General features: G+C 39.4%; 1 pseudogene; it reads left to right on the top strand.

Annotated features, from left to right (window-relative positions):
- Nucleotides 1-25,255, top strand: LOC148767012 (uncharacterized; annotated as a pseudogene).
- Nucleotides 25,256-25,266: the final 11 nt, after the last annotated feature.

Here is a 25,266-nt window from a genome sequence, read left to right as displayed (position 1 = left end):
ATGCCTCCGAACAATAGGACTGGTAGCAAGCGTGTAACCTGTGAAGTTTTTGAGCGGCCGTACCAAATTTCTAATTTAGATATTTGTCATAATCGTAAGTTTCGAAATCATATTTGTAATTTTCTTTTTTTGAAGTTTTACTAGATAATCATATTGGTGTTGTTCATGTAATATGTTTTTTTTTCCAGGTACAGGTCAAATTCGTGGGAGTTCAATGCAACCTAAAGCAAATGTTTTGCAGCCTGACCAACCTCCTAATTTAAATATTTCTCGTAACCGTAATCTCAAAATCAAATTAATTATGTTCCTAAATTATAATTTTTAAGTGTTATTATTTAAAAATTTGCTTATTAAATTAAATAATTTATTATAAGTTGTAGCTCAACTTGCTGTGAGTACAAATCGTCCTAAAGCAACAGCGTTGCAGTTAGAGCAGCCTTCTGGTTTAAATTTTTATCACATCATAATCTCAAAATTGAGTTAATTATATTTCACATTTTCACTAGTTAATTATATTGTTTATTGCTCTAAATTAATTATTTTAAGTTGCAGGTCAGCCTTTTACGAATCCAAATCAGCCCAATGTGGCTGCTTATGACGCAAATAATGATATATCTGAGATTGGTAATTCTATTGACAATGTTATCGAGATTGGTGAGAAATATTTTCTACATCATACCCTAATATCTAGTTCTAGTAATTATTACGTTGATAAGTAATACATTCTTAACTACTGTAGTTGGCAATAAAAAAAAGAGGGTAAGAGGTGCTACTTGTATGCCTAAAGTTTGGGGACAACAACCAGATGAACTTGTGGTCGTTTCATTCAACGATCTTGGACAACCAAACGATCAGGGCAAGAGTAGCACTTTGTCTCATTTTTTAGGTACAATTGCTAGGAACGGACGATATTGTCTACTTAACTATAAAGATTGGAGAGTAATGCCCTACTCTTATAAAGAAGAAATGCTTACGATTGTGAAGGTAATTACTCTATTTTTTCAAATAGTGTTAATATATATCTCGTTAAAATGTTAATATGTGTCTTGTTAATTCCTTTTTTATATCTATAGGCAAGATTTCAATTGCCACCGGGACATGAATCTTACATATTAAGGTCCATAAACAAAAAATAGAGAAACTGGAAAAGTTTTATAAAGAGTTTGAATTTCAATCCGGACATTTCTATTGATCAACAAATGACTGAAATACCGGAAAGAGTCAATGAAGATCAATATAAGTCTCTAGTCCATTATTGGATGTCTGATAAGTCGAAGGTACGAGTTTCATATCACTTAAATTCATAAATAATGGTATTCCTATTTTTTTGAAATATATTAGTGGCATCATTTACATTTCAATGTATGTTTTATCATCGTTTATCTTGCAATTTATTTTACTACATTTTCTAAGTTCTTTAGGACAATAGGGCTAGAAGTTCGGTCTTAATTCATCCATTCTTGAGTTATAGATGTCATATAATTTCCGCAGTAAGAATATGTATATTTTATTGGATTATGTTATTACATGTTCAGTATGAAAGAAAGAAAACTAAATGTTCTATGATGTTTAAATTCATACCAAATAGTATTTGAAGTGTAAATATCAATTTATTTTACGTTTCAATATAATTGATGAAGTGAAAATTAGAAACCGGGAACAACAGTTCTTGGAGGAATATTTTACTTTGACAAATATTTACTAAGTTTCTCTTTGTAAATGAATGAGTATTAGTTTTTCTTTGTAACTTATTGTTATTTTTCACGCCATTCATACCGTACTTAAATATGCAAATAATTCAGAAACGAAGTGATAAGAATAAAGATAGCCGTGATCACCTGAAGTTCTTTCATCGCATGGGCAAGAACAGTTTCGCGGTGGTGAAAGAAACAATGGTAATATTTTCAACGTTCATTTAATATTATAATCTTGTTTATGGTTAATATGCTTGTTTTGAATGAATTTATGTAGAGGGACCGATTAGGAAGATATCCCACACGAGCTGAATTGTTTGAAGAGTGCTATTGTAAAGAGGGTGATTCTTCAAGTGATCAAATAAAAAAATCAGTTGTAAGTCTGGACTTACAATCTTTCCTCATTTTTTATCTTTTCATAATTTATTTGATTGAGTTTCGTATTTTATACAAAAAATTCACTTTGTTTTAGGAAAAAATGAAAGAAATGGCTCCTCAAGATTCTTAGACGTTAGATGGCAACCATGTTGTACATAATTCTGATGATTTATTTGCAAAAGTGATGGGTAAAGATAAGGATGGGCAGTTGCGTATGTATGGGTTAGGAGTTACACCACTTGATGTTTATGGAGAAAAACCTAGTCGTGCTACACTTCTTAGACAGGCCATGGAATACAAAACAATGTATTTGGAAGAAATAGAAAAATTTGACATGTTGAATGGAAAATTTGATCATTTGTCAGCAAATACACAATCTGGCGAACAACTTGAAACTCATACCTCACCAAATACGGAAATTGGTTCTGAAAATGCTCCAAATAATACTTCAAACGGACAAGATAATTTTGAATATATTCCAGAAGCACTTTCAAGTGGGCAAGTTGGTGCTCAAAGTCCGTTGTCCATTCCAAACGACCAACGCTCATTAGGATCAAATTCCGTTCCAGTGTGTATCAAGGTAAGAAATAACATAACGTATAACTTGTTATTTGTATATATTTGTTACATACTAATTATATAAAATCTCGGTTCACTGGGTGGCTCGTATGTTGTTATGAAAACTATAGCAAATGTGAACGAAATAGTTGCAACTGGTATCGTGGACAAAGTGGACAGCGTTAGAGCAAATGGTATAGACTTGGGCCCTGATTTTTGCCAAGTTGTCATTCAATATCCAGTGAAGAAAGATGCAAGATTGATTTTTCCCTATAATCATATTCAAACAATTGGAAATGCTATTGGAGTACCGGTTGCTTGGCCCTTATCATTAGTATGTTTCTTACTTGTATTATGCTGCAACTATTTTTTTAGTATTTTCAGACCACTACAAGTATTCTGCTGCAACTATTTTTTTAGTATTTTCAGACCACTACAAGTGTTTTATAGAACACTTGTACTCTCCGTCTTAACTTTCCTTGTTTTGTTAATAATAATACCCTTTATTTTGTTTTCTTTTGAATGAGAAAGGTAGGTAGCAAATGTGGCTCAATGACTGTACTAGTTTTCTTATTGCTAATAAATGTATATTCTTGTACATACAAGTCGCTTTGGATTTGGAGGATGATGAGTACTATTGATGCAATATTTAAATGTGGCGGGAGCGAAATCGTAATCAATGATCATCCTGCCGTGTTAGAGTATTAAATGATTGGATGGCCACTACTTTTCATTGTTTTCTAGTCAAGGAGAATGAATTTTACTCCACATGTTCTCTGATCTTTTTTTTACTAAAAACTTACAGAATATTCATATATCCTAGATTTACGGTTCAAGAATCTTAGTTTGATCTTGTTGTTTTTTGTCTTGGGAGATTGATTGTGGTAGTATTATTGACTTTTTAAATCAAATGCTATTGAAATGTCAATGTTTAATAACTTTAGTTACTGGTTAATAATGTAAATGTTAGTATGATAAGAATTTTTATTTAAAATTTTGTTTTATATGTATTTTTAATGCGTAATTACTAGAATATGATCTCAATTGTATGTGTCCCAAAAATTAGTTATGACACCTAATTCGTCCATTTAGTAGGAATTTTAAATGCCCTGTAATATGTATTAGGATACTTATTAGTGCCTTCAAATTTATTTAGTTTAGATATAAGTGTCCCTAAGTAGATTTTATAAGACAGTAAATAATGTCTGCATAAATATCTAAAACGACATTTATAAGTGTCTTAATTTCGTGTTGTAGTGGCATACATAAATGTCTCTAGATTATCATAAGTGTCTCAAAAAGATAATTTACAGGACATATATATGTGTCTCAAAATACTTATTGGGACAACGATAAATGTCTCGAAAAGCAAGATTTATAGAGGCATATAATAAGTGCCTCGTGACCTACTGCGACACACAACTACGCGACATATATTTTATTTGCCCTTAAAAGTGTAAATGCCTCAAAATGTTACGTCTTGAGACATTTCTTCAATGTCCTAATAGTATATTTTTGTTGTAGTGATTCGTGAATATAGTACGTTTTGTTCATCAAGTAAGTACAAGTCTAGTGTTGACAAGGTATCTTCGAATAGTCTAGAAAGTATTTGTTGCTCATTTTTATGGTACCCTTTTATTCTTTACACAAACTCAATTCATCGCAAAATAAAGTACCATGTGCTCAAAAGGTAACTACAATTCGTTGAAACATATAGTACGATGTATACAATGGAAAAGTACGAGTAGAGCTAACCAATAGTATTATTAGCTCTACATCAAAGTGACAGATTGTTTATGACACAAAAATACATTCATCTGTTCATGAAAAAGAAAAAAAACACAAAAACGCCAAAACACTTCCACTCCCAGATTTTTTTACAATAACGCTACATCTCTTTCATCTTTAGCTTCCACTTCTACTCCCCGATGCCTCGGAAAGATAATTGTTAGTTTAGGGCGAAGTGTTTTGATATCGCAAGTTTTTGCCTTAAACCAAATATATGTATTGTCTAAAGCATGAAAATATGCCCACAAGCAGACAAACAAGCCGTAATTCATACACATAAAAGTACATTTATAACAAATACAACGTACTATAAAGTTCCACTATTAATACTTCCAGTAATTTCGTTCAATACCGTTGTTGCATATGACACATACCACATTACAATCAAACATTATACTTCCAGTACCCTTTGTCAATACCATTCGAATGCACAAACAATTGTTAGAGTAGGTGACCAACAAGCCAACTTGTGGTTGTGGTCTTTCTCTTTTCCTTGTAATAAAACAATCGTTTTTCGTTCGTAATAATAAAATATCTTATTTGGCATTCTATATCTGTTATCCCATGCAAGCAGCATAGATATAGTCCTAACGAGTTACTCTATTACTGTGAGTTGGTCTAGTAGAATCGTGAGATAACTCAGCAATGTAATGTAACTGTTAAACCTTGTTCCTAGTCGATGGGTTACGCCAATAATGAGGATACCGGCCTTTCCCTTTTGAGACTAGCACTTAGTGTATGTGTACTGCATCTCATCAGTCCTCGGTGTTGTGACATCGGCATACTTGAGTGGGTGCTCATACTGGATGAGTTCACTGAACTCCCTCGCCCTAGAAATCTATAAGTGGTTCTCATTCATCGAGTAATAGGTTTCTAAGATATAGTTGTACACCATTAGTCCTTAAGACCCAGACATCACCGTGACTTCACTAGAGGACCGATTGTATCGTGACCTGTCCCTGAGTCCCACCGCGGACCACTCCAAGGGCCAACGTTCGTGCAATCAGAAATCTAGTGTGAAGTCTGTGTATTGTAGTAGGGGATTCGAGCGCTTGAGTAGTCATGGATGTCCTGTGTGTTCTGACGGTTTATAATCCATGGAATCTCTGGCCAGAGTTGATAGTGGGGTGATTAGGGAAATGTGTTTCCCTAAGTCGCACACGAACGGATTTATAATACCTAGAACGTTCGCACGGTTATTGAACTTTATAAGAGGTCTCGGTGAACCAATGCCTCTAGTTCAATCGGGACATGTGCTACGAAGGGATCGTACTGTACGCTAACTATATCATAAGGTTCTTGCAGGCACTTCATTTGTATCTAGGGAATCATGATGCGTAGTTGCTAGACGCCAATCTTGATTCGTTGGGCACCGATTTGATCGGGATTAGGTAAAATGAGTTTTACTCTAATCAGGACTCTTGGGAGGAGTTCGTATAAGAACAATGTGTTGTTCGAATCACAAAGAGTTGTGAGCCCACGGCTAGCATACACCTGAACCATTGAGGGTCACACTTCTCGTGTAACATGGATCCTTGATAACAATGAGCATAGATTAATATGTTAATCTTTGCAAAGTTGGAGGTCAATATGATTGAGTCCAAGATTCGTGATTGTGGATTACGAGTCGGAATAAACGTAGAGAAAGAGATATGCGGAAATTAGTGAACTTTCTAAATAGAGAAGTTTCCCAATTTAGCAGGTCCATTGAAGTGGAAGTTTCCAATTTTGGAAATTGGAAATTTCGAAGAGGCACTCGTATCGACGAGGACTTTGAGCTCGTCACAAATATAATTTTGTTATAATTTTGTGGACGATCGTTTATTAGAAACGAGGCCGACGAGGGAATGGGCTTAATGCATCAGTGGGTCAAGCCCAATGACTTAAGCCCACTAGGGTTTAAAACCCTAAGTATAAATAGACCTCAAAAGGAGTTTTGAGATCAGATTTTTCAGCACCAAAACCCTAGCCGCTCAGCCCCCCTCTCGGCCGCTGCATCTCCGCCGCGCCACCGCCGTCCGCCGCCGGAATCCGCCGGTTTTTCCCTCTCCTTTCTCTATCGTATTCCCTTATTATCTAACCCCTTTGTATCTAGTGCTAAAGTAGGGGGAGATCCGTTTATTCGAGGTGAAACCTAATTGGAGAGGAGCTGCTGCCCCGACGGAATCGCCGTATCGCCGCTGCACCGCCGTACGCGCCGCTGCACCGCCCACGCGCCGCCGCCGTCGTCACGCACGCGCCGCCGTCGCCACACCTTCGGTCCAGCTGCCGTTTGGTGGTGTTCCTGCAGCCCCTAGGAGTGGTATATAGCAGCTTGTACGTGACTCGTTCTAGGATTTCGATTCGTCGAAATCGCACGCTACAAGAGGTAAATGAATCGAAACTTTCGTAAATTAATTCGAGCATGTTTTGTGTGAATTATAATTTATGAGCATGAGTAATACGTGATTACATGTTTCGATTTTGTGAAATGAAGTATAAGCATGTTTCGTGATTTTCGGTTTTACGTATTTTTCAATTAAATCGAAAATTACCATATGTATGGCGGAAGCGTTAAGGTACGTTGACTATGTGATTAGTTTATGCATGTAATCGAAATTAGTTCGATCTAAAATTTTAAATTCCGCTGCGTATACATGCACGATCCCCAACAGTGGTATCAGAGCCACGGGTTAATCGTTTAATTTGTCAACGTGTTTATCGTTTTCGAAAGCATGCTTCGATTTGTTGAATTGTTAAATTATTGGTGTTATCTAATTGGGTGTTTTAATATTAATTAAATATTTTGAATATTTCAGAAAATATGAAAATTTTTAATTTTGAAAAATTCGTTTTTTACTACTGTTTTTCAGCTGACCGAACCGGTCCGGTCGGACCGGTCCGACCGGTCCGGTCAGCACAACAAAAAAAAAAAAAAAAAAAAATAAAATTAATTTGATTTTCTGAAATTAATATTAAAAGTTAATTGATTTTTAATTTTTGAAATTATTTATCAATTAAACCCAAATTAGATAATTGATCCATTAATTTAATTTGAATTCAAAGAATGGTGTTGGATTAATTATTTAATTTAATCGTTAAATTAGTTTAATTAATGGAACACAAATTAGATGGCAAATAATTAATGGACTTCATTCTTATTTGACTGATTTATGAATGAAGGGAGTCCGTTAATTATATTTGCAATTTATCGTATTAATTAATTAATTCATGAGATGAATAATTGTGATTAAGTACGATGATGATCGTATGTCTCTCTTAGGATCAATATGCGTTTCCACATACCTAGAGAACATAGTTGTAGGAATCACAAACGATCATAACCTAAAACTTCCGATGAGCTAATAAGATTTAATAAATAAAATCCCTCATTCTTTATTAAGAATAATTATCAAGCTATAAAGAAAAACCAAATTGTTGAATTTTTCTTTCCTTCTACCAACAATTAAATTATGTGTAGCCTCTCATAATAGTGCAGTAAGCCGTGTTAGCGGGGAGTGCTATTGTGGGATAAGATGTAATTTAATTGACATTAGATGGAGATACGGTCATAGATAAAATTATGTTGGATTAATGTGGTCGGCTAGATTAACTAGGGATTGCATTAGTTTGATATAGTTGGATCTATGACATCTCATATTGGTAGGCTAGACTTGACACACGAAGATTTTGATATTCGCTAGATTAACTTAGGTCATTATCAAGTGTGAGGTAAATCGATCTTTAGGGTCACATAGTGATGTGATTGATAGTACTCTACCTTTAGGCTTATGTAATCGGGATAGATTAACTACGGGTTACATTAGCGCTATTGGACCTAAAGCCCATTAAAGAAAAATAAGTTTTCTCGATTGTCTGCTAGAGGGTTGTGGAATTCAATAAAATTAGTGGGAGAACAATTAAAACATAAAAGTCCAAAATTTTAATCGTAACGATTATTACGAACTAAACTCTAATTATTGTCTTCTTAAAATTTTCTCAGCAACAATGTCCAAACATCCCCTTTCCTCAATCCTCGACCAAAACAAACTTACCGGTCCAAACTATTTGGATTGGCTTCGCAATCTGAAACTTGTGCTCCAAGTCGAGGAGCGTCTCTATGTGCTCAATGAACGTCCCCCCGCTGCTCTTCCTGCGACTGCTACTGCTGACGAGACTGCCACTTTCGAGGCATGGAAGAAGGACGACCTCCATGCGAGGTGCTACATGCTAGCATCCATGGTGCCAGAGCTCGCGAGGAAGTATGAGTGTCATGTGCATGCTTATGATATCAAGCATCATCTTGAAAGCATGTACAGTGAGAATACTAGGGCATCGAGGTACTCAGCTACCAAGGAGTTGATCACCATGAGGCTGCGTGAAGGGGCTTCGGTCCACGAGCACGGTCTCAAGATGATCACTCTCCTTGAGAAGCTGGTGAGCCTCGATGTCACCCTCCTGGCCGAGCTCTCGGTGGATTTGATCCTACTGTCTCTTCCTAGTTCTTATGAATCGTTCATAGTGAACTTCAACATGAACAAGCTCGATCCACCATTGGATGAGTTGTTGAACATGTTGGTCAGCTATGAGTCCACGATCAAGAAGGAGAAATCTGTTCTCCTAGTTGCTCCTTCTGCAAAGAAAGGTTCTTTCCAGAAGAAAAGGAAAGAAAGGAGTTTCGGTCCGAGCAAGAAACTTGAGAAGGGCGAGTCGAGCGGAGTGAAGAATGACAACGTCACCAAGCAAGTTGATGACGCTTGCCATCATTGTGGAAAGAAGGGCCATTGGCGACGCAACTGCAAGGCTTACCTCGATCAGAAACGTTCTGAAAAGGGTACGTATTTAGTTGAAGTTAACTTGTCCGTTAAATCTTCTGCTTGGGTATTGGATACTGGTTGTGGCTCACATCTTTGTAATGATTTGCAGCTCATGACAAGAAGTAGGAAGCTTAATGTGGGTGAGACCTACCTAAGAATGGGCAACGGAGCAAGGGTTGCTGCTGAAGCCATTGGGACAATTTATCTTTCTGTTTTGGATTCTAGTTTTTCCATTGTTTTGAACAATTGTTTATTTGTTCCGTCACTTATTCGAAACCTTATTTCTATTCCTGTTTTGGATAATGAAGGTTTTACTTTTGTTTTTGGAAATTCGATTTGCATTATACAAAAGGAACAAAATATGATTTGTAAGGGACAACTTATAAACAACTTATATGAACTGAATCCAAGTGAAATACCTATTAACGTTATATCAGCAAAACGAAAAGATATAAGTCTTAACCCCGCACAACTTTGGCACGCTCGACTAGGTCACATTTCCTTGAGAAGGATGAACAAGTTTGTTAGTGAAGGAATGTTCTCCATGGAGGACGTTAAATCACTTCAAACTTGTGTATCCTGCCTTAAAGGAAAAATGACCAAGACTCCCTTCAAAGGGAAGATGGAACGGGCCGAGGGTCTTTTGGATTTGATCCATTCAGACGTGTGTGGTCCACTAAGCGTTAGTGCTAGGGGTGGTTTTAACTACTTCGTTACCTTTACCGACGATTATTCTAGGTATGGTTTCGTGTACTTAATGAAGTATAAGTCTGAAACTTTTGAAAGGTTCAAAGATTTTAGACACCAAGTAGAAAACCAACTCGGTAGACGTATTAAGAAACTACGATCCGATCGTGGCGGCGAATACTTAAGTACTGAGTTTATAGACTATCTTAAAGAGAATGGGATTCTGTCTCAATGGACTCCTCCTGGAACTCCTCAACTTAATGGAGTTTCCGAACGTCGGAATCGAACACTGTTAGACATGGTTCGATCTATGATGGGGTTCACCGAGCTACCGGCATATCTATGGGGTCATGCACTCCTAACTGCCGTGTATTTGCTGAATAGGGTTAATACCAAAGCAGTTAACTCCACACCTTATGAACTTTGGCACTCCAAGAAACCCACGTTTAAACATATTAGGATATGGGGTTGTCCCGCTTACGTGAAGCGGCTAGTGGGAGATAAGTTGGATATAAAATCCGACCTATGCTATTTTGTGGGGTATCCCGAGGATTCCATGGGATACGAATTCTACTATGTTTCCGAGGCAAAGGTGTTCGTCTCGAGAAATGCCGTGTTCCTTGAGAAGGAATTTCTATCGGATAGAAAGGGCAGTGTAGTTGATCTCGAAGAAGTTCGAGAACCACAATCTGAAGTTCAAGCACAACAATCAGATAATGAACCAATTCAACAAACCACTAACATACCTCCTGAACCGTCGCTGCGTAGATCCGAAAGAGTTCGGAGAGCGCCCGATAGGTTATTCCTCGTTGATGAAGTTGACCAAGGATGTGATCCTAGAACTTTCAACGAAGCTGTATCGGATACAGACAAGGGACATTGGCTTAATGCCATGAAATCCGAAATGGACTCTATGTACTCCAACAAGGTATGGACCTTGGTAGATCCACCCGAGGGAATTGTTCCCATAGGCTGCAAGTGGATCTATAAGAAGAAAATTGGAGTAGATGGAAAGGTATCGACCTACAAGGCTAGATTGGTAGCGAAGGGTTATACTCAAAAGCAAGGAGTTGACTATGAGGAAACCTTCTCTCCAGTTGCTATGCTTAAGTCCATTAGGATTTTGCTGGCCATTTCTGCGTGGTATGACTACGAGATATGGCAAATGGATGTGAAGACCACTTTCCTTAATAGGGACATTGAGGAAGAAATTTACATGGCGCAGCCGGAAGGCTTCATATCTTCTGGAGATGAGCAAAAGGTTTGCAAACTCCAGCGATCCATTTATGGATTGAAACAAGCATCCCGTAGTTGGAACAAAAGGTTCGACACAACTATCAAAGAGTTTGAATTTGTGAAAAACCCGGAGGAACCTTGTGTCTACAAGAAGGTTAGTGGGAGTGCAGTGACTTTTCTTGTACTTTATGTTGATGACATACTACTCATTGGGAATGATGTAGGGATGTTGCAGTCGACTAAAGTATGGTTATCCACACGTTTCTCGATGAAGGATTTGGGAGAAGCATCCTACGTATTGGGAATACGGATCTATAGAGATAGATCGAGGAGATTGCTTGGCTTGTCCCAATCCATGTACATAGACACCGTTCTTAAACGGTTTAGCATGGAAGAATCCAAGAAGGGATTCTTGCCAATGTCCCATGGGGTTCGTTTCTCGAAATCCATGCGTCCTCAAACGCAAATGGAAATCGAGGAGATGAAAAGCACACCTTATGCATCCGTTATAGGAAGCATAATGTATGGCATGCTGTGTACACGACCTGATATTGCGTATGCTGTGAGCGTCACAAGCAGATATCAGTCCGACCCCGGCCCAGCCCATTGGAAGGCTGTGAAGGACATTCTCAAGTACTTGCGAAGAACTCGAGATTTGTTTTTGGTCTATGGGGATGCCGAGTTGAAATTAGAAGGCTTCACGGATTCTAGTTTTCAATCGGACGTGGATGACTCAAAGTCAAACTCGGGGTATATATTCAAATTCAACGGAGGTGCCGTGTGTTGGAAGAGTTCCAAACAAGGCACGACGGCTGATTCCACCACCGAGGCTGAATATATTGCAGCATCAGATGCTTCAAAGGAAGGGTCATGGATTAGGAAATTCATCCAAGAGTTGGATGTATTTCCGAACGCTAGCGATCCAGTACGGCTGTACTGCGATAACAACGGAGCCGTAGCGCAAGCTAAGGAACCAAGAGCTCATCAGAAGTCGAAGCACATGTTGAGAAAATACCATGTGATCCGAGAGATCATAGAGAGAGGTGAAGTCAAGCTAGACAGAGTCACCTCGGAGGACAATATTGCAGATCCCTTCACCAAGCCATTGTCAGGATCAGTCCACGAGAAACATCGAGAGTCGATGGGACTTAGATTTATGAGTAGTTGGCTTTAGGTCAAGTGGGAGATTGTTAGAGTAGGTGACCAACAAGCCAACTTGTGGTTGTGGTCTTTCTCTTTTCCTTGTAATAAAACAATCGTTTTTCGTTCGTAATAATAAAATATCTTATTTGGCATTCTATATCTGTTATCCCATGCAAGCAGCATAGATATAGTCCTAACGAGTTACTCTATTACTGTGAGTTGGTCTAGTAGAATCGTGAGATAACTCAGCAATGTAATGTAACTGTTAAACCTTGTTCCTAGTCGATGGGTTACGCCAATAATGAGGATACCGGCCTTTCCCTTTTGAGACTAGAACTTAGTGTATGTGTACTGCATCTCATCAGTCCTCGGTGTTGTGACATCGGCATACTTGAGTGGGTGCTCATACTGGATGAGTTCACTGAACTCCCTCGCCCTAGAAATCTATAAGTGGTTCTCATTCATCGAGTAATAGGTTTCTAAGATATAGTTGTACACCATTAGTCCTTAAGACCCAGACATCACCGTGACTTCACTAGAGGACCGATTGTATCGTGACCTGTCCCTGAGTCCCACCGCGGACCACTCCAATGGCCAACGTTCGTGCAATCAGAAATCTAGTGTGAAGTCTGTGTATTGTAGTAGGGGATTCGAGCGCTTGAGTAGTCATGGATGTCCTGTGTGTTCTGACGGTTTATAATCCATGGAATCTCTGGCCAGAGTTGATAGTGGGGTGATTAGGGAAATGTGTTTCCCTAAGTCGCACACGAACGGATTTATAATACCTAGAACGTTCGCACGGTTATTGAATTTTATAAGAGGTCTCGGTGAACCAATGCCTCTAGTTCAATCGGGACATGTGCTACGAAGGGATCGTACTGTACGCTAACTATATCATAAGGTTCTTGCAGGCACTTCATTTGTATCTAGGGAATCATGATGCGTAGTTGCTAGACGCCAATCTTGATTCGTTGGGCACCGATTTGATCGGGATTAGGTAAAATGAGTTTTACTCTAATCAGGACTCTTGGGAGGAGTTCGTATAAGAACAATGTGTTGTTCGAATCACAAAGAGTTGTGAGCCCACGGCTAGCATACACCTGAACCATTGAGGGTCACACTTCTCGTGTAACATGGATCCTTGATAACAATGAGCATAGATTAATATGTTAATCTTTGCAAAGTTGGAGGTCAATATGATTGAGTCCAAGATTCGTGATTGTGGATTACGAGTCGGAATAAACGTAGAGAAAGAGATATGCGGAAATTAGTGAACTTTCTAAATTGAGAAGTTTCCCAATTTAGCAGGTCCACTGAAGTGGAAGTTTCCAATTTTGGAAATTGGAAATTTCGAAGAGGCACTCGTATCGACGAGGACTTTGAGCTCGTCACAAATATAATTTTGTTATAATTTTGTGGACGATCGTTTATTAGAAACGAGGCCGACGAGGGAATGGGCTTAATGCATCAGTGGGTCAAGCCCAATGACTTAAGCCCACTAGGGTTTAAAACCCTAAGTATAAATAGACCTCAAAAGGAGTTTTGAGATCAGATTTTTCAGCACCAAAACCCTAGCCGCTCAGCCCCCCTCTCGGCCGCTGCATCTCCGCCGCGCCACCGCCGTCCGCCGCCGGAATCCGCCGGTTTTTCCCTCTCCTTTCTCTATCGTATTCCCTTGTTATCTAACCCCATTGTATCTAGTGCTACAGTAGGGGGAGATCCGTTTATTCGAGGTGAAACCTAATTGGAGAGGAGCTGCTGCCCCGACGGAATCGCCGCATCGCCGCTGCACCGCCGTACGCGCCGCCGCCGTCGTCACGCACGCGCCGCCGTCACCACACCTTCGGTCCAGCTGCCGTTTGGTGGTGTTCCTGCAGCCCCTAGGAGTGGTATATAGCAGCTTGTACGTGACTCGTTCTAGGATTTCGATTCGTCGAAATCGCACGCTACAAGAGGTAAATGAATCGAAACTTTCGTAAATTAATTCGAGCATGTTTTGTGTGAATTATAATTTATGAGCATGAGTAATACGTGATTACATGTTTCGATTTTGTGAAATGAAGTATAAGCATGTTTCGTGATTTTCGGTTTTACGTATTTTTCAATTAAATCGAAAATTACCATATGTATGGCGGAAGCGTTAAGGTACGTTGACTATGTGATTAGTTTATGCATGTAATCGAAATTAGTTCGATCTAAAATTTTAAATTCCGCTGCGTATACATGCACGATCCCCAACAGTGGTATCAGAGCCACAGGTTAATCGTTTAATTTGTCAACGTGTTTATCGTTTTCGAAAGCATGCTTCGATTTGTTGAATTGTTAAATTATTGGTGTTATCTAATTGGGTGTTTTAATATTAATTAAATATTTTGAATATTTCAGAAAATATGAAAAATTTTAATTTTGAAAAATTCGTTTTTTACTACTGTTTTTCAGCTGACCGAACCGGTCCGGTCCGACCGGTCCGACCGGTCCGGTCAGCACAACAAAAAAAAAAAAAAAAAAAAAAAAATTAATTTGATTTTCTGAAATTAATATTAAAAGTTAATTGATTTTTAATTTTTGAAATTATTTATCAATTAAACCCAAATTAGATAATTGATCCATTAATTTAATTTGAATTCAAAGAATGGTGTTGGATTAATTATTTAATTTAATCGTTAAATTAGTTTAATTAATGGAACACAAATTAGATGGCAAATAATTAATGGACTTCATTCTTATTTGACTGATTTATGAATGAAGGGAGTCCGTTAATTATATTTGCAATTTATCGTATTAATTAATTAATTCATGAGATGAATAATTGTGATTAAGTACGATGATGATCGTATGTCTCTCTTAGGATCAATATGCGTTTCCACATACCTAGAGAACATAGTTGTAGGAATCACAAACGATCATAACCTAAAACTTCCGATGAGCTAATAAGATTTAATAAATAAAATCCCTCATTCTTTATTAAGAATAATTATCAAGCTATAAAGAAAAACCAAATTGTTGAATTTTTCTTTCCTTCTACCAACAATTAAATTATGTGTAGCCTCTCATAATAGTGCAGTAAGCCGTGTTAGCGGGGAGTGCTATTGTGGGATAAGCTGTAATTTAATTGACATTAGATGGAGATACGGTCATAGATAAAATTATGTTGGATTAATGTGGTCGGCTAGATTAACTAGGGATTGCATTAGTTTGATATAGTTGGATCTATGACATCTCATATTGGTAGGCTAGACTTGACACACGAAGATTTTGATATTCGCTAGATTAACTTAGGTCATTATCAAGTGTGAGGTAAATCGATCTTTAGGGTCACATAGTGATGTGATTGATAGTACTCTACCTTTAGGCTTATGTAATCGGGATAGATTAACTACGGGTTACATTAGCGCTATTGGACCTAAAGCCCATTAAAGAAAAATAAGTTTTCTCGATTGTCTGCTAGAGGGTTGTGGAATTCAATAAAATTAGTGGGAGAACAATTAAAACATAAAAGTCCAAAATTTTAATCGTAACGATTATTACGAACTAAACTCTAATTATTGTCTTCTTAAAATTTTCTCAGCAACAATGTCCAAACATCCCCTTTCCTCAATCCTCGACCAAAACAAACTTACCGGTCCAAACTATTTGGATTGGCTTCGCAATCTGAAACTTGTGCTCCAAGTCGAGGAGCGTCTCTATGTGCTCAATGAACGTCCCCCCGCTGCTCTTCCTGCGACTGCTACTGCTGACGAGACTGCCGCTTTCGAGGCATGGAAGAAGGACGACCTCCATGCAAGGTGCTACATGCTAGCATCCATGGTGCCAGAGCTCGCGAGGAAGTATGAGTCTCATGTGCATGCTTATAATGTCAAGCATCATCTTGAAAGCATGTACAGTGAGAATACTAGGGCATCGAGGTACTCAGCTACCAAGGAGTTGATCACCATGAGGCTGCGTGAAGGGGCTTCGGTCCACGAGCACGGTCTCAAGATGATCACTCTCCTTGAGAAGCTGGTGAGCCTCGATGTCACCCTCCCGGCCGAGCTCTCGGTGGATTTGATCCTACTGTCTCTTCCTAGTTCTTATGAATCGTTCATAGTGAACTTCAACATGAACAAGCTCGATCCACCATTGGATGAGTTGTTGAACATGTTGGTCAGCTATGAGTCCACGATCAAGAAGGAGAAATATGTTCTCCTAGTTGCTCCTTCTGCAAAGAAAGGTTCTTTCCAGAAGAAAAGGAAAGAAAGGAGTTTCGGCCCGAGCAAGAAACTTGAGAAGGGCGAGTCGAGCGGAGTGAAGAATGACAACGTCACCAAGCAAGTTGATGACGCTTGCCATCATTGTGGAAAGAAGGGCCATTGGCGACGCAACTGCAAGGCTTACCTCGATCAGAAACGTTCTGAAAAGGGTACGTATTTAGTTGAAGTTAACTTGTCCGTTAAATCTTCTGCTTGGGTATTGGATACTGGTTGTGGCTCACATCTTTGTAATGATTTGCAGCTCATGACAAGAAGTAGGAAGCTTAATGTGGGTGAGACCTACCTAAGAATGGGCAACGGAGCAAGGGTTGCTGCTGAAGCCATTGGGACAATTTATCTTTCTGTTTTGGATTCTAGTTTTTCCATTGTTTTGAACAATTGTTTATTTGTTCCGTCACTTATTCGAAACCTTATTTCTATTCCTGTTTTGGATAATGAAGGTTTTACTTTTGTTTTTGGAAATTCGATTTGCATTATACAAAAGGAACAAAATATGATTTGTAAGGGACAACTTATAAACAACTTATATGAACTGAATCCAAGTGAAATACCTATTAACGTTATATCAGCAAAACGAAAAGATATAAGTCTTAACCCCGCACAACTTTGGCACGCTCGACTAGGTCACATTTCCTTGAGAAGGATGAACAAGTTTGTTAGTGAAGGAATGTTCTCCATGGAGGACGTTAAATCACTTCAAACTTGTGTATCCTGCCTTAAAGGAAAAATGACCAAGACTCCCTTCAAAGGGAAGATGGAACGGGCCGAGGGTCTTTTGGATTTGATCCATTCAGACGTGTGTGGTCCACTAAGCGTTAGTGCTAGGGGTGGTTTTAACTACTTCGTTACCTTTACCGATGATTATTCTAGGTATGGTTTCGTGTACTTAATGAAGTATAAGTCTGAAACTTTTGAAAGGTTCAAAGATTTTAGACACCAAGTAGAAAACCAACTCGGTAGACGTATTAAGAAACTACGATCCGATCGTGGCGGCGAATACTTAAGTACTGAGTTTATAGACTATCTTAAAGAGAATGGGATTCTGTCTCAATGGACTCCTCCTGGAACTCCTCAACTTAATGGAGTTTCCGAACGTCGGAATCGAACACTGTTAGACATGGTTCGATCTATGATGGGGTTCACCGAGCTACCGGCATATCTATGGGGTCATGCACTCCTAACTGCCGTGTATTTGCTGAATAGGGTTAATACCAAAGCAGTTAACTCCACACCTTATGAACTTTGGCACTCCAAGAAACCCACGTTTAAACATATTAGGATATGGGGTTGTCCCGCTTACGTGAAGCGGCTAGTGGGAGATAAGTTGGATATAAAATCCGACCTATGCTATTTTGTGGGGTATCCCGAGGATTCCATGGGATACGAATTCTACTATGTTTCCGAGGCAAAGGTGTTCGTCTCGAGAAATGTCGTGTTCCTTGAGAAGGAATTTCTATCGGATAGAGAGGGCAGTGTAGTTGATCTCGAAGAAGTTCGAGAACCACAATCTGAAGTTCAAGCACAACAATCAGATAATGAACCAATTCAACAAACCACTAACATACCTCCTGAACCGTCGCTGCGTAGATCCGAAAGAGTTCGGAGAGCGCCCGATAGGTTATTCCTCGTTGATGAAGTTGACCAAGGATGTGATCCTAGAACTTTCAACGAAGCTGTATCGGATACAGACAAGGGACATTGGCTTAATGCCATGAAATCCGAAATGGACTCTATGTACTCCAACAAGGTATGGACCTTGGTAGATCCACCCGAGGGAATTGTTCCCATAGGCTGCAAGTGGATCTATAAGAAGAAAATTGGAGTAGATGGAAAGGTATCGACCTACAAGGCTAGATTGGTAGCGAAGGGTTATACTCAAAAGCAAGGAGTTGACTATGAGGAAACCTTCTCTCCAGTTGCTATGCTTAAGTCCATTAGGATTTTGCTGGCCATTTCTGCGTGGTATGACTACGAGATATGGCAAATGGATGTGAAGACCGCTTTCCTTAATAGGGACATTGAGGAAGAAATTTACATGGCGCAGCCGGAAGGCTTCATATCTTCTGGAGATGAGCAAAAGGTTTGCAAACTCCAGCGATCCATTTATGGATTGAAACAAGCATCCCGTAGTTGGAACAAAAGGTTCGACACAACTATCAAAGAGTTTGAATTTGTGAAAAACCCGGAGGAACCTTGTGTCTACAAGAAGGTTAGTGGGAGTGCAGTGACTTTTCTTGTACTTTATGTTGATGACATACTACTCATTGGGAATGATGTAGGGATGTTGCAGTCGACTAAAGTATGGTTATCCACACGTTTCTCGATGAAGGATTTGGGAGAAGCATCCTACGTATTGGGAATACGGATATATAGAGATAGATCGAGGAGATTTCTTGGCTTGTCCCAATCCATGTACATAGACACCGTTCTTAAACGGTTTAGCATGTAAGAATCCAAGAAGGGATTCTTGCCAATGTCCCATGGGGTTCGTCTCTGGAAATCCATGCGTCCTCAAACGCAAATGGAAATCGAGGAGATGAAAAGGACACCTTATGCATCCGCTATAGGAAGCATAATGTATGGCATGCTGTGTACACGACCTGATATTGCGTATGCTGTGAGCGTCACAAGCATATATCAGTCCGACCCCGGCCCAGCCCATTGGAAGGCTGTGAAGGACATTCTCAAGTACTTGCGAAGAACTCGAGATTTGTTTTTGGTCTATGGGGATGCCGAGTTGAAATTAGAAGGCTTCACGGATTCTAGTTTTCAATCGGACGTGGATGACTCAAAGTCAAACTCGGGGTATATATTCAAAGTCAACGGAGGTGCCGTGTGTTGGAAGAGTTCCAAACAAGGCACGACGGCTGATTCCACCACCGAGGCTGAATATATTGCAGCATCAGATGCTTCAAAGGAAAGGTCATGGATTAGGAAATTCATCCAAGAGTTGGATGTATTTCCGAACGCTAGCGATCCAGTACGGCTGTACTGCGATAACAACGGAGCCGTAGCGCAAGCTAAGGAACCAAGAGCTCATCAGAAGTCGAAGCACGTGTTGAGAAAATACCATGTGATCCGAGAGATCATAGAGAGAGGTGAAGTCAAGCTAGACAGAGTCACCTCGGAGGACAATATTGCCGATCCCTTCACCAAGCCATTGTACGGATCAGTCCACGAGAAACATCGAGAGTCGATGGGACTTAGATTTATGAGTAGTTGGCTTTAGGTCAAGTGGGACATTGTTAGAGTAGGTGACCAACAAGCCAACTTGTGGTTGTGGTCTTTCTCTTTTCCTTGTAATAAAACAATCGTTTTTCGTTCGTAATAATAAAATATCTTATTTGGCATTCTATATTTGTTATCCCATGCAAGCAGCATAGATATAGTCCTAACGAGTTACTCTATTACTGTGAGTTGGTCTAGTAGAATCGTGAGATAACTCAGCAATGTAATGTAACTGTTAAACCTTGCTCCTAGTCGATGGGTTACGCCAATAATGAGGATACCGGCCTTTCCCTTTTGAGACTAGCACTTAGTGTATGTGTACTGCATCTCATCAGTCCTCGGTGTTGTGACATCGGCATACTTGAGTGGGTGCTCATACTGGATGAGTTCACTGAACTCCCTCGCCCTAGAAATCTATAAGTGGTTCTCATTCATCGAGTAATAGGTTTCTAAGATATAGTTGTACACCATTAGTCCTTAAGACCCAGACATCACCGTGACTTCACTAGAGGACCGATTGTATCGTGACCTGTCCCTGAGTCCCACCGCGGACCACTCCAAGGGCCAACGTTCGTGCAATCAGAAATCTAGTGTGAAGTCTGTGTATTGTAGTAGGGGATTCGAGCGCTTGAGTAGTCATGGATGTCCTGTGTGTTCTGACGGTTTATAATCCATGGAATCTCTGGCCAGAGTTGATAGTGGGGTGATTAGGGAAATGTGTTTCCCTAAGTCGCACACGAACGGATTTATAATACCTAGAACGTTCGCACGGTTATTGAACTTTATAAGAGGTCTCGGTGAACCAATGCCTCTAGTTCAATCGGGACATGTGCTACGAAGGGATCGTACTGTACGCTAACTATATCATAAGGTTCTTGCAGGCACTTCATTTGTATCTAGGGAATCATGATGCGTAGTTGCTAGACGCCAATCTTGATTCGTTGGGCACCGATTTGATCGGGATTAGGTAAAATGAGTTTTACTCTAATCAGGACTCTTGGGAGGAGTTCGTATAAGAACAATGTGTTGTTCGAATCACAAAGAGTTGTGAGCCCACGGCTAGCATACACCTGAACCATTGAGGGTCACACTTCTCGTGTAACATGGATCCTTGATAACAATGAGCATAGATTAATATGTTAATCTTTGCAAAGTTGGAGGTCAATATGATTGAGTCCAAGATTCGTGATTGTGGATTACGAGTCGGAATAAACGTAGAGAAAGAGATATGCGGAAATTAGTGAACTTTCTAAATTGAGAAGTTTCCCAATTTAGCAGGTCCACTGAAGTGGAAGTTTCCAATTTTGGAAATTGGAAATTTCGAAGAGGCACTCGTATCGACGAGGACTTTGAGCTCGTCACAAATATAATTTTGTTATAATTTTGTGGACGATCGTTTATTAGAAACGAGGCCGACGAGGGAATGGGCTTAATGCATCAGTGGGTCAAGCCCAATGACTTAAGCCCACTAGGGTTTAAAACCCTAAGTATAAATAGACCTCAAAAGGAGTTTTGAGATCAGATTTTTCAGCACCAAAACCCTAGCCGCTCAGCCCCCCTCTCGGCCGCTGCATCTCCGCCGCGCCACCGCCGTCCGCCGCCGGAATCCGCCGGTTTTTCCCTCTCCTTTCTCTATCGTATTCCCTTGTTATCTAACCCCTTTGTATCTAGTGCTAAAGTAGGGGGAGATCCGTTTATTCGAGGTGAAACCTAATTGGAGAGGAGCTGCTGCCCCGACGGAATCGCCGTATCGCCGCTGCACCGCCGTACGCGCCGCTGCACCGCCCACGCGCCGCCGCCGTCGTCACGCACGCGCCGCCGTCGCCACACCTTCGGTCCAGCTGCCGTTTGGTGGTGTTCCTGCAGCCCCTAGGAGTGGTATATAGCAGCTTGTACGTGACTCGTTCTAGGATTTCGATTCGTCGAAATCGCACGCTACAAGAGGTAAATGAATCGAAACTTTCGTAAATTAATTCGAGCATGTTTTGTGTGAATTATAATTTATGAGCATGAGTAATACGTGATTACATGTTTCGATTTTGTGAAATGAAGTATAAGCATGTTTCGTGATTTTCGGTTTTACGTATTTTTCAATTAAATCGAAAATTACCATATGTATGGCGGAAGCGTTAAGGTACGTTGACTATGTGATTAGTTTATGCATGTAATCGAAATTAGTTCGATCTAAAATTTTAAATTCCGCTGCGTATACATGCACGATCCCCAACAGTGGTATCAGAGCCACGGGTTAATCGTTTAATTTGTCAACGTGTTTATCGTTTTCGAAAGCATGCTTCGATTTGTTGAATTGTTAAATTATTGGTGTTATCTAATTGGGTGTTTTAATATTAATTAAATATTTTGAATATTTCAGAAAATATGAAAATTTTTAATTTTGAAAAATTCGTTTTTTACTACTGTTTTTCAGCTGACCGAACCGGTCCGGTCGGACCGGTCGGACCGGTCCGGTTAGCACAACAAAAAAAAAAAAAAAAAAAAAAAAAATTAATTTGATTTTCTGAAATTAATATTAAAAGTTAATTGATTTTTAATTTTTGAAATTATTTATCAATTAAACCCAAATTAGATAATTGATCCATTAATTTAATTTGAATTCAAAGAATGGTGTTGGATTAATTATTTAATTTAATCGTTAAATTAGTTTAATTAATGGAACACAAATTAGATGGCAAATAATTAATGGACTTCATTCTTACTTGACTGATTTATGAATGAAGGGAGTCCGTTAATTATATTTGCAATTTATCGTATTAATTAATTAATTCATGAGATGAATAATTGTGATTAAGTACGATGATGATCGTATGTCTCTCTTAGGATCAATATGCGTTTCCACATACCTAGAGAACATAGTTGTAGGAATCACAAACGATCATAACCTAAAACTTCCGATGAGCTAATAAGATTTAATAAATAAAATCCCTCATTCTTTATTAAGAATAATTATCAAGCTATAAAGAAAAACCAAATTGTTGAATTTTTCTTTCCTTCTACCAACAATTAAATTATGTGTAGCCTCTCATAATAGTGCAGTAAGCCGTGTTAGCGGGGAGTGCTATTGTGGGATAAGATGTAATTTAATTGACATTAGATGGAGATACGGTCATAGATAAAATTATGTTGGATTAATGTGGTCGGCTAGATTAACTAGGGATTGCATTAGTTTGATATAGTTGGATCTATGACATCTCATATTGGTAGGCTAGACTTGACACACGAAGATTTTGATATTCGCTAGATTAACTTAGGTCATTATCAAGTGTGAGGTAAATCGATCTTTAGGGTCACATAGTGATGTGATTGATAGTACTCTACCTTTAGGCTTATGTAATCGGGATAGATTAACTACGGGTTACATTAGCGCTATTGGACCTAAAGCCCATTAAAGAAAAATAAGTTTTCTCGATTGTCTGCTAGAGGGTTGTGGAATTCAATAAAATTAGTGGGAGAACAATTAAAACATAAAAGTCCAAAATTTTAATCGTAACGATTATTACGAACTAAACTCTAATTATTGTCTTCTTAAAATTTTCTCAGCAACAATGTCCAAACATCCCCTTTCCTCAATCCTCGACCAAAACAAACTTACCGGTCCAAACTATTTGGATTGGCTTCGCAATCTGAAACTTGTGCTCCAAGTCGAGGAGCGTCTCTATGTGCTCAATGAACGTCCCCCCGCTGCTCTTCCTGCGACTGCTACTGCTGACGAGACTGCCACTTTCGAGGCATGGAAGAAGGACGACCTCCATGCGAGGTGCTACATGCTAGCATCCATGGTGCCAGAGCTCGCGAGGAAGTATGAGTCTCATGTGCATGCTTATGATATCAAGCATCATCTTGAAAGCATGTACAGTGAGAATACTAGGGCATCGAGGTACTCAGCTACCAAGGAGTTGATCACCATGAGGCTGCGTGAAGGGGCTTCGGTCCACGAGCACGGTCTCAAGATGATCACTCTCCTTGAGAAGCTGGTGAGCCTCGATGTCACCCTCCTGGCCGAGCTCTCGGTGGATTTGATCCTACTGTCTCTTCCTAGTTCTTATGAATCGTTCATAGTGAACTTCAACATGAACAAGCTCGATCCACCATTGGATGAGTTGTTGAACATGTTGGTCAGCTATGAGTCCACGATCAAGAAGGAGAAATCTGTTCTCCTAGTTGCCCCTTCTGCAAAGAAAGGTTCTTTCCAGAAGAAAAGGAAAGAAAGGAGTTTCGGTCCGAGCAAGAAACTTGAGAAGGGCGAGTCGAGCGGAGTGAAGAATGACAACGTCACCAAGCAAGTTGATGACGCTTGCCATCATTGTGGAAAGAAGGGCCATTGGCGACGCAACTGCAAGGCTTACCTCGATCAGAAACGTTCTGAAAAGGGTACGTATTTAGTTGAAGTTAACTTGTCCGTTAAATCTTCTGCTTGGGTATTGGATACTGGTTGTGGCTCACATCTTTGTAATGATTTGCAGCTCATGACAAGAAGTAGGAAGCTTAATGTGGGTGAGACCTACCTAAGAATAGGCAACGGAGCAAGGGTTGCTGCTGAAGCCATTGGGACAATTTATCTTTCTGTTTTGGATTCTAGTTTTTCCATTGTTTTGAACAATTGTTTATTTGTTCCGTCACTTATTCGAAACCTTATTTCTATTCCTGTTTTGGATAATGAAGGTTTTACTTTTGTTTTTGGAAATTCGATTTGCATTATACAAAAGGAACAAAATATGATTTGTAAGGGACAACTTATAAACAACTTATATGAACTGAATCCAAGTGAAATACCTATTAACGTTATATCAGCAAAACGAAAAGATATAAGTCTTAACCCCGCACAACTTTGGCACGCTCGACTAGGTCACATTTCCTTGAGAAGGATGAACAAGTTTGTTAGTGAAGGAATGTTCTCCATGGAGGACGTTAAATCACTTCAAACTTGTGTATCCTGCCTTAAAGGAAAAATAGACAAATGTTAGAAGCTTATACTTCAATCTTTCGTCAAATGTTAGACCCACGTCATTTACTAAATAAAAAAACTAATTATTGACGTTGTTTTTTCAAATGACAGTATTTCATATGTGAGCGAACCAAATTTGTTCAGCCAGTCACAGAAAATGCATTCTCTCAATTGCGGCGTTAGGTAATATAGGAGCTGGCTAATGTTATATCAACTACAACCATAAGAGACATTCAACCCGAGGATGTCAATAACCAAACATTGGTGCCAACACATACAGAAACTCAAATCCTAACCGGGCATTTAGCCATGGAAGAGAGCAGTGACGATGAAGCCAATGATACAAATGACGGCAGTACAGACAACGAAGAAAATGAAGCAATGGCTTCTTCTGCACTTCACAAAATCGCCAACCAGATGAGCACTGAAGGTGACAACATCACTAATCCATTCGCACAAAAAGTCGCCAAAATCGGGGAAAGGATTGTTGCTGATAGTGAAACAGATGAAAAAAAATGTCCCAATTGTTGCTGATGTCCCGATTG

Source organism: Erythranthe guttata, chromosome 11, assembly GCF_056151865.1.
Source record: "Erythranthe guttata isolate IM_541 chromosome 11, IM_541, whole genome shotgun sequence".
Lineage (NCBI taxonomy): Eukaryota > Viridiplantae > Streptophyta > Magnoliopsida > Lamiales > Phrymaceae > Erythranthe > Erythranthe guttata.
The sequence above is the reverse complement of the archived record's forward strand: the minus strand, read 5'-3'. Positions and strand labels throughout refer to the sequence as shown.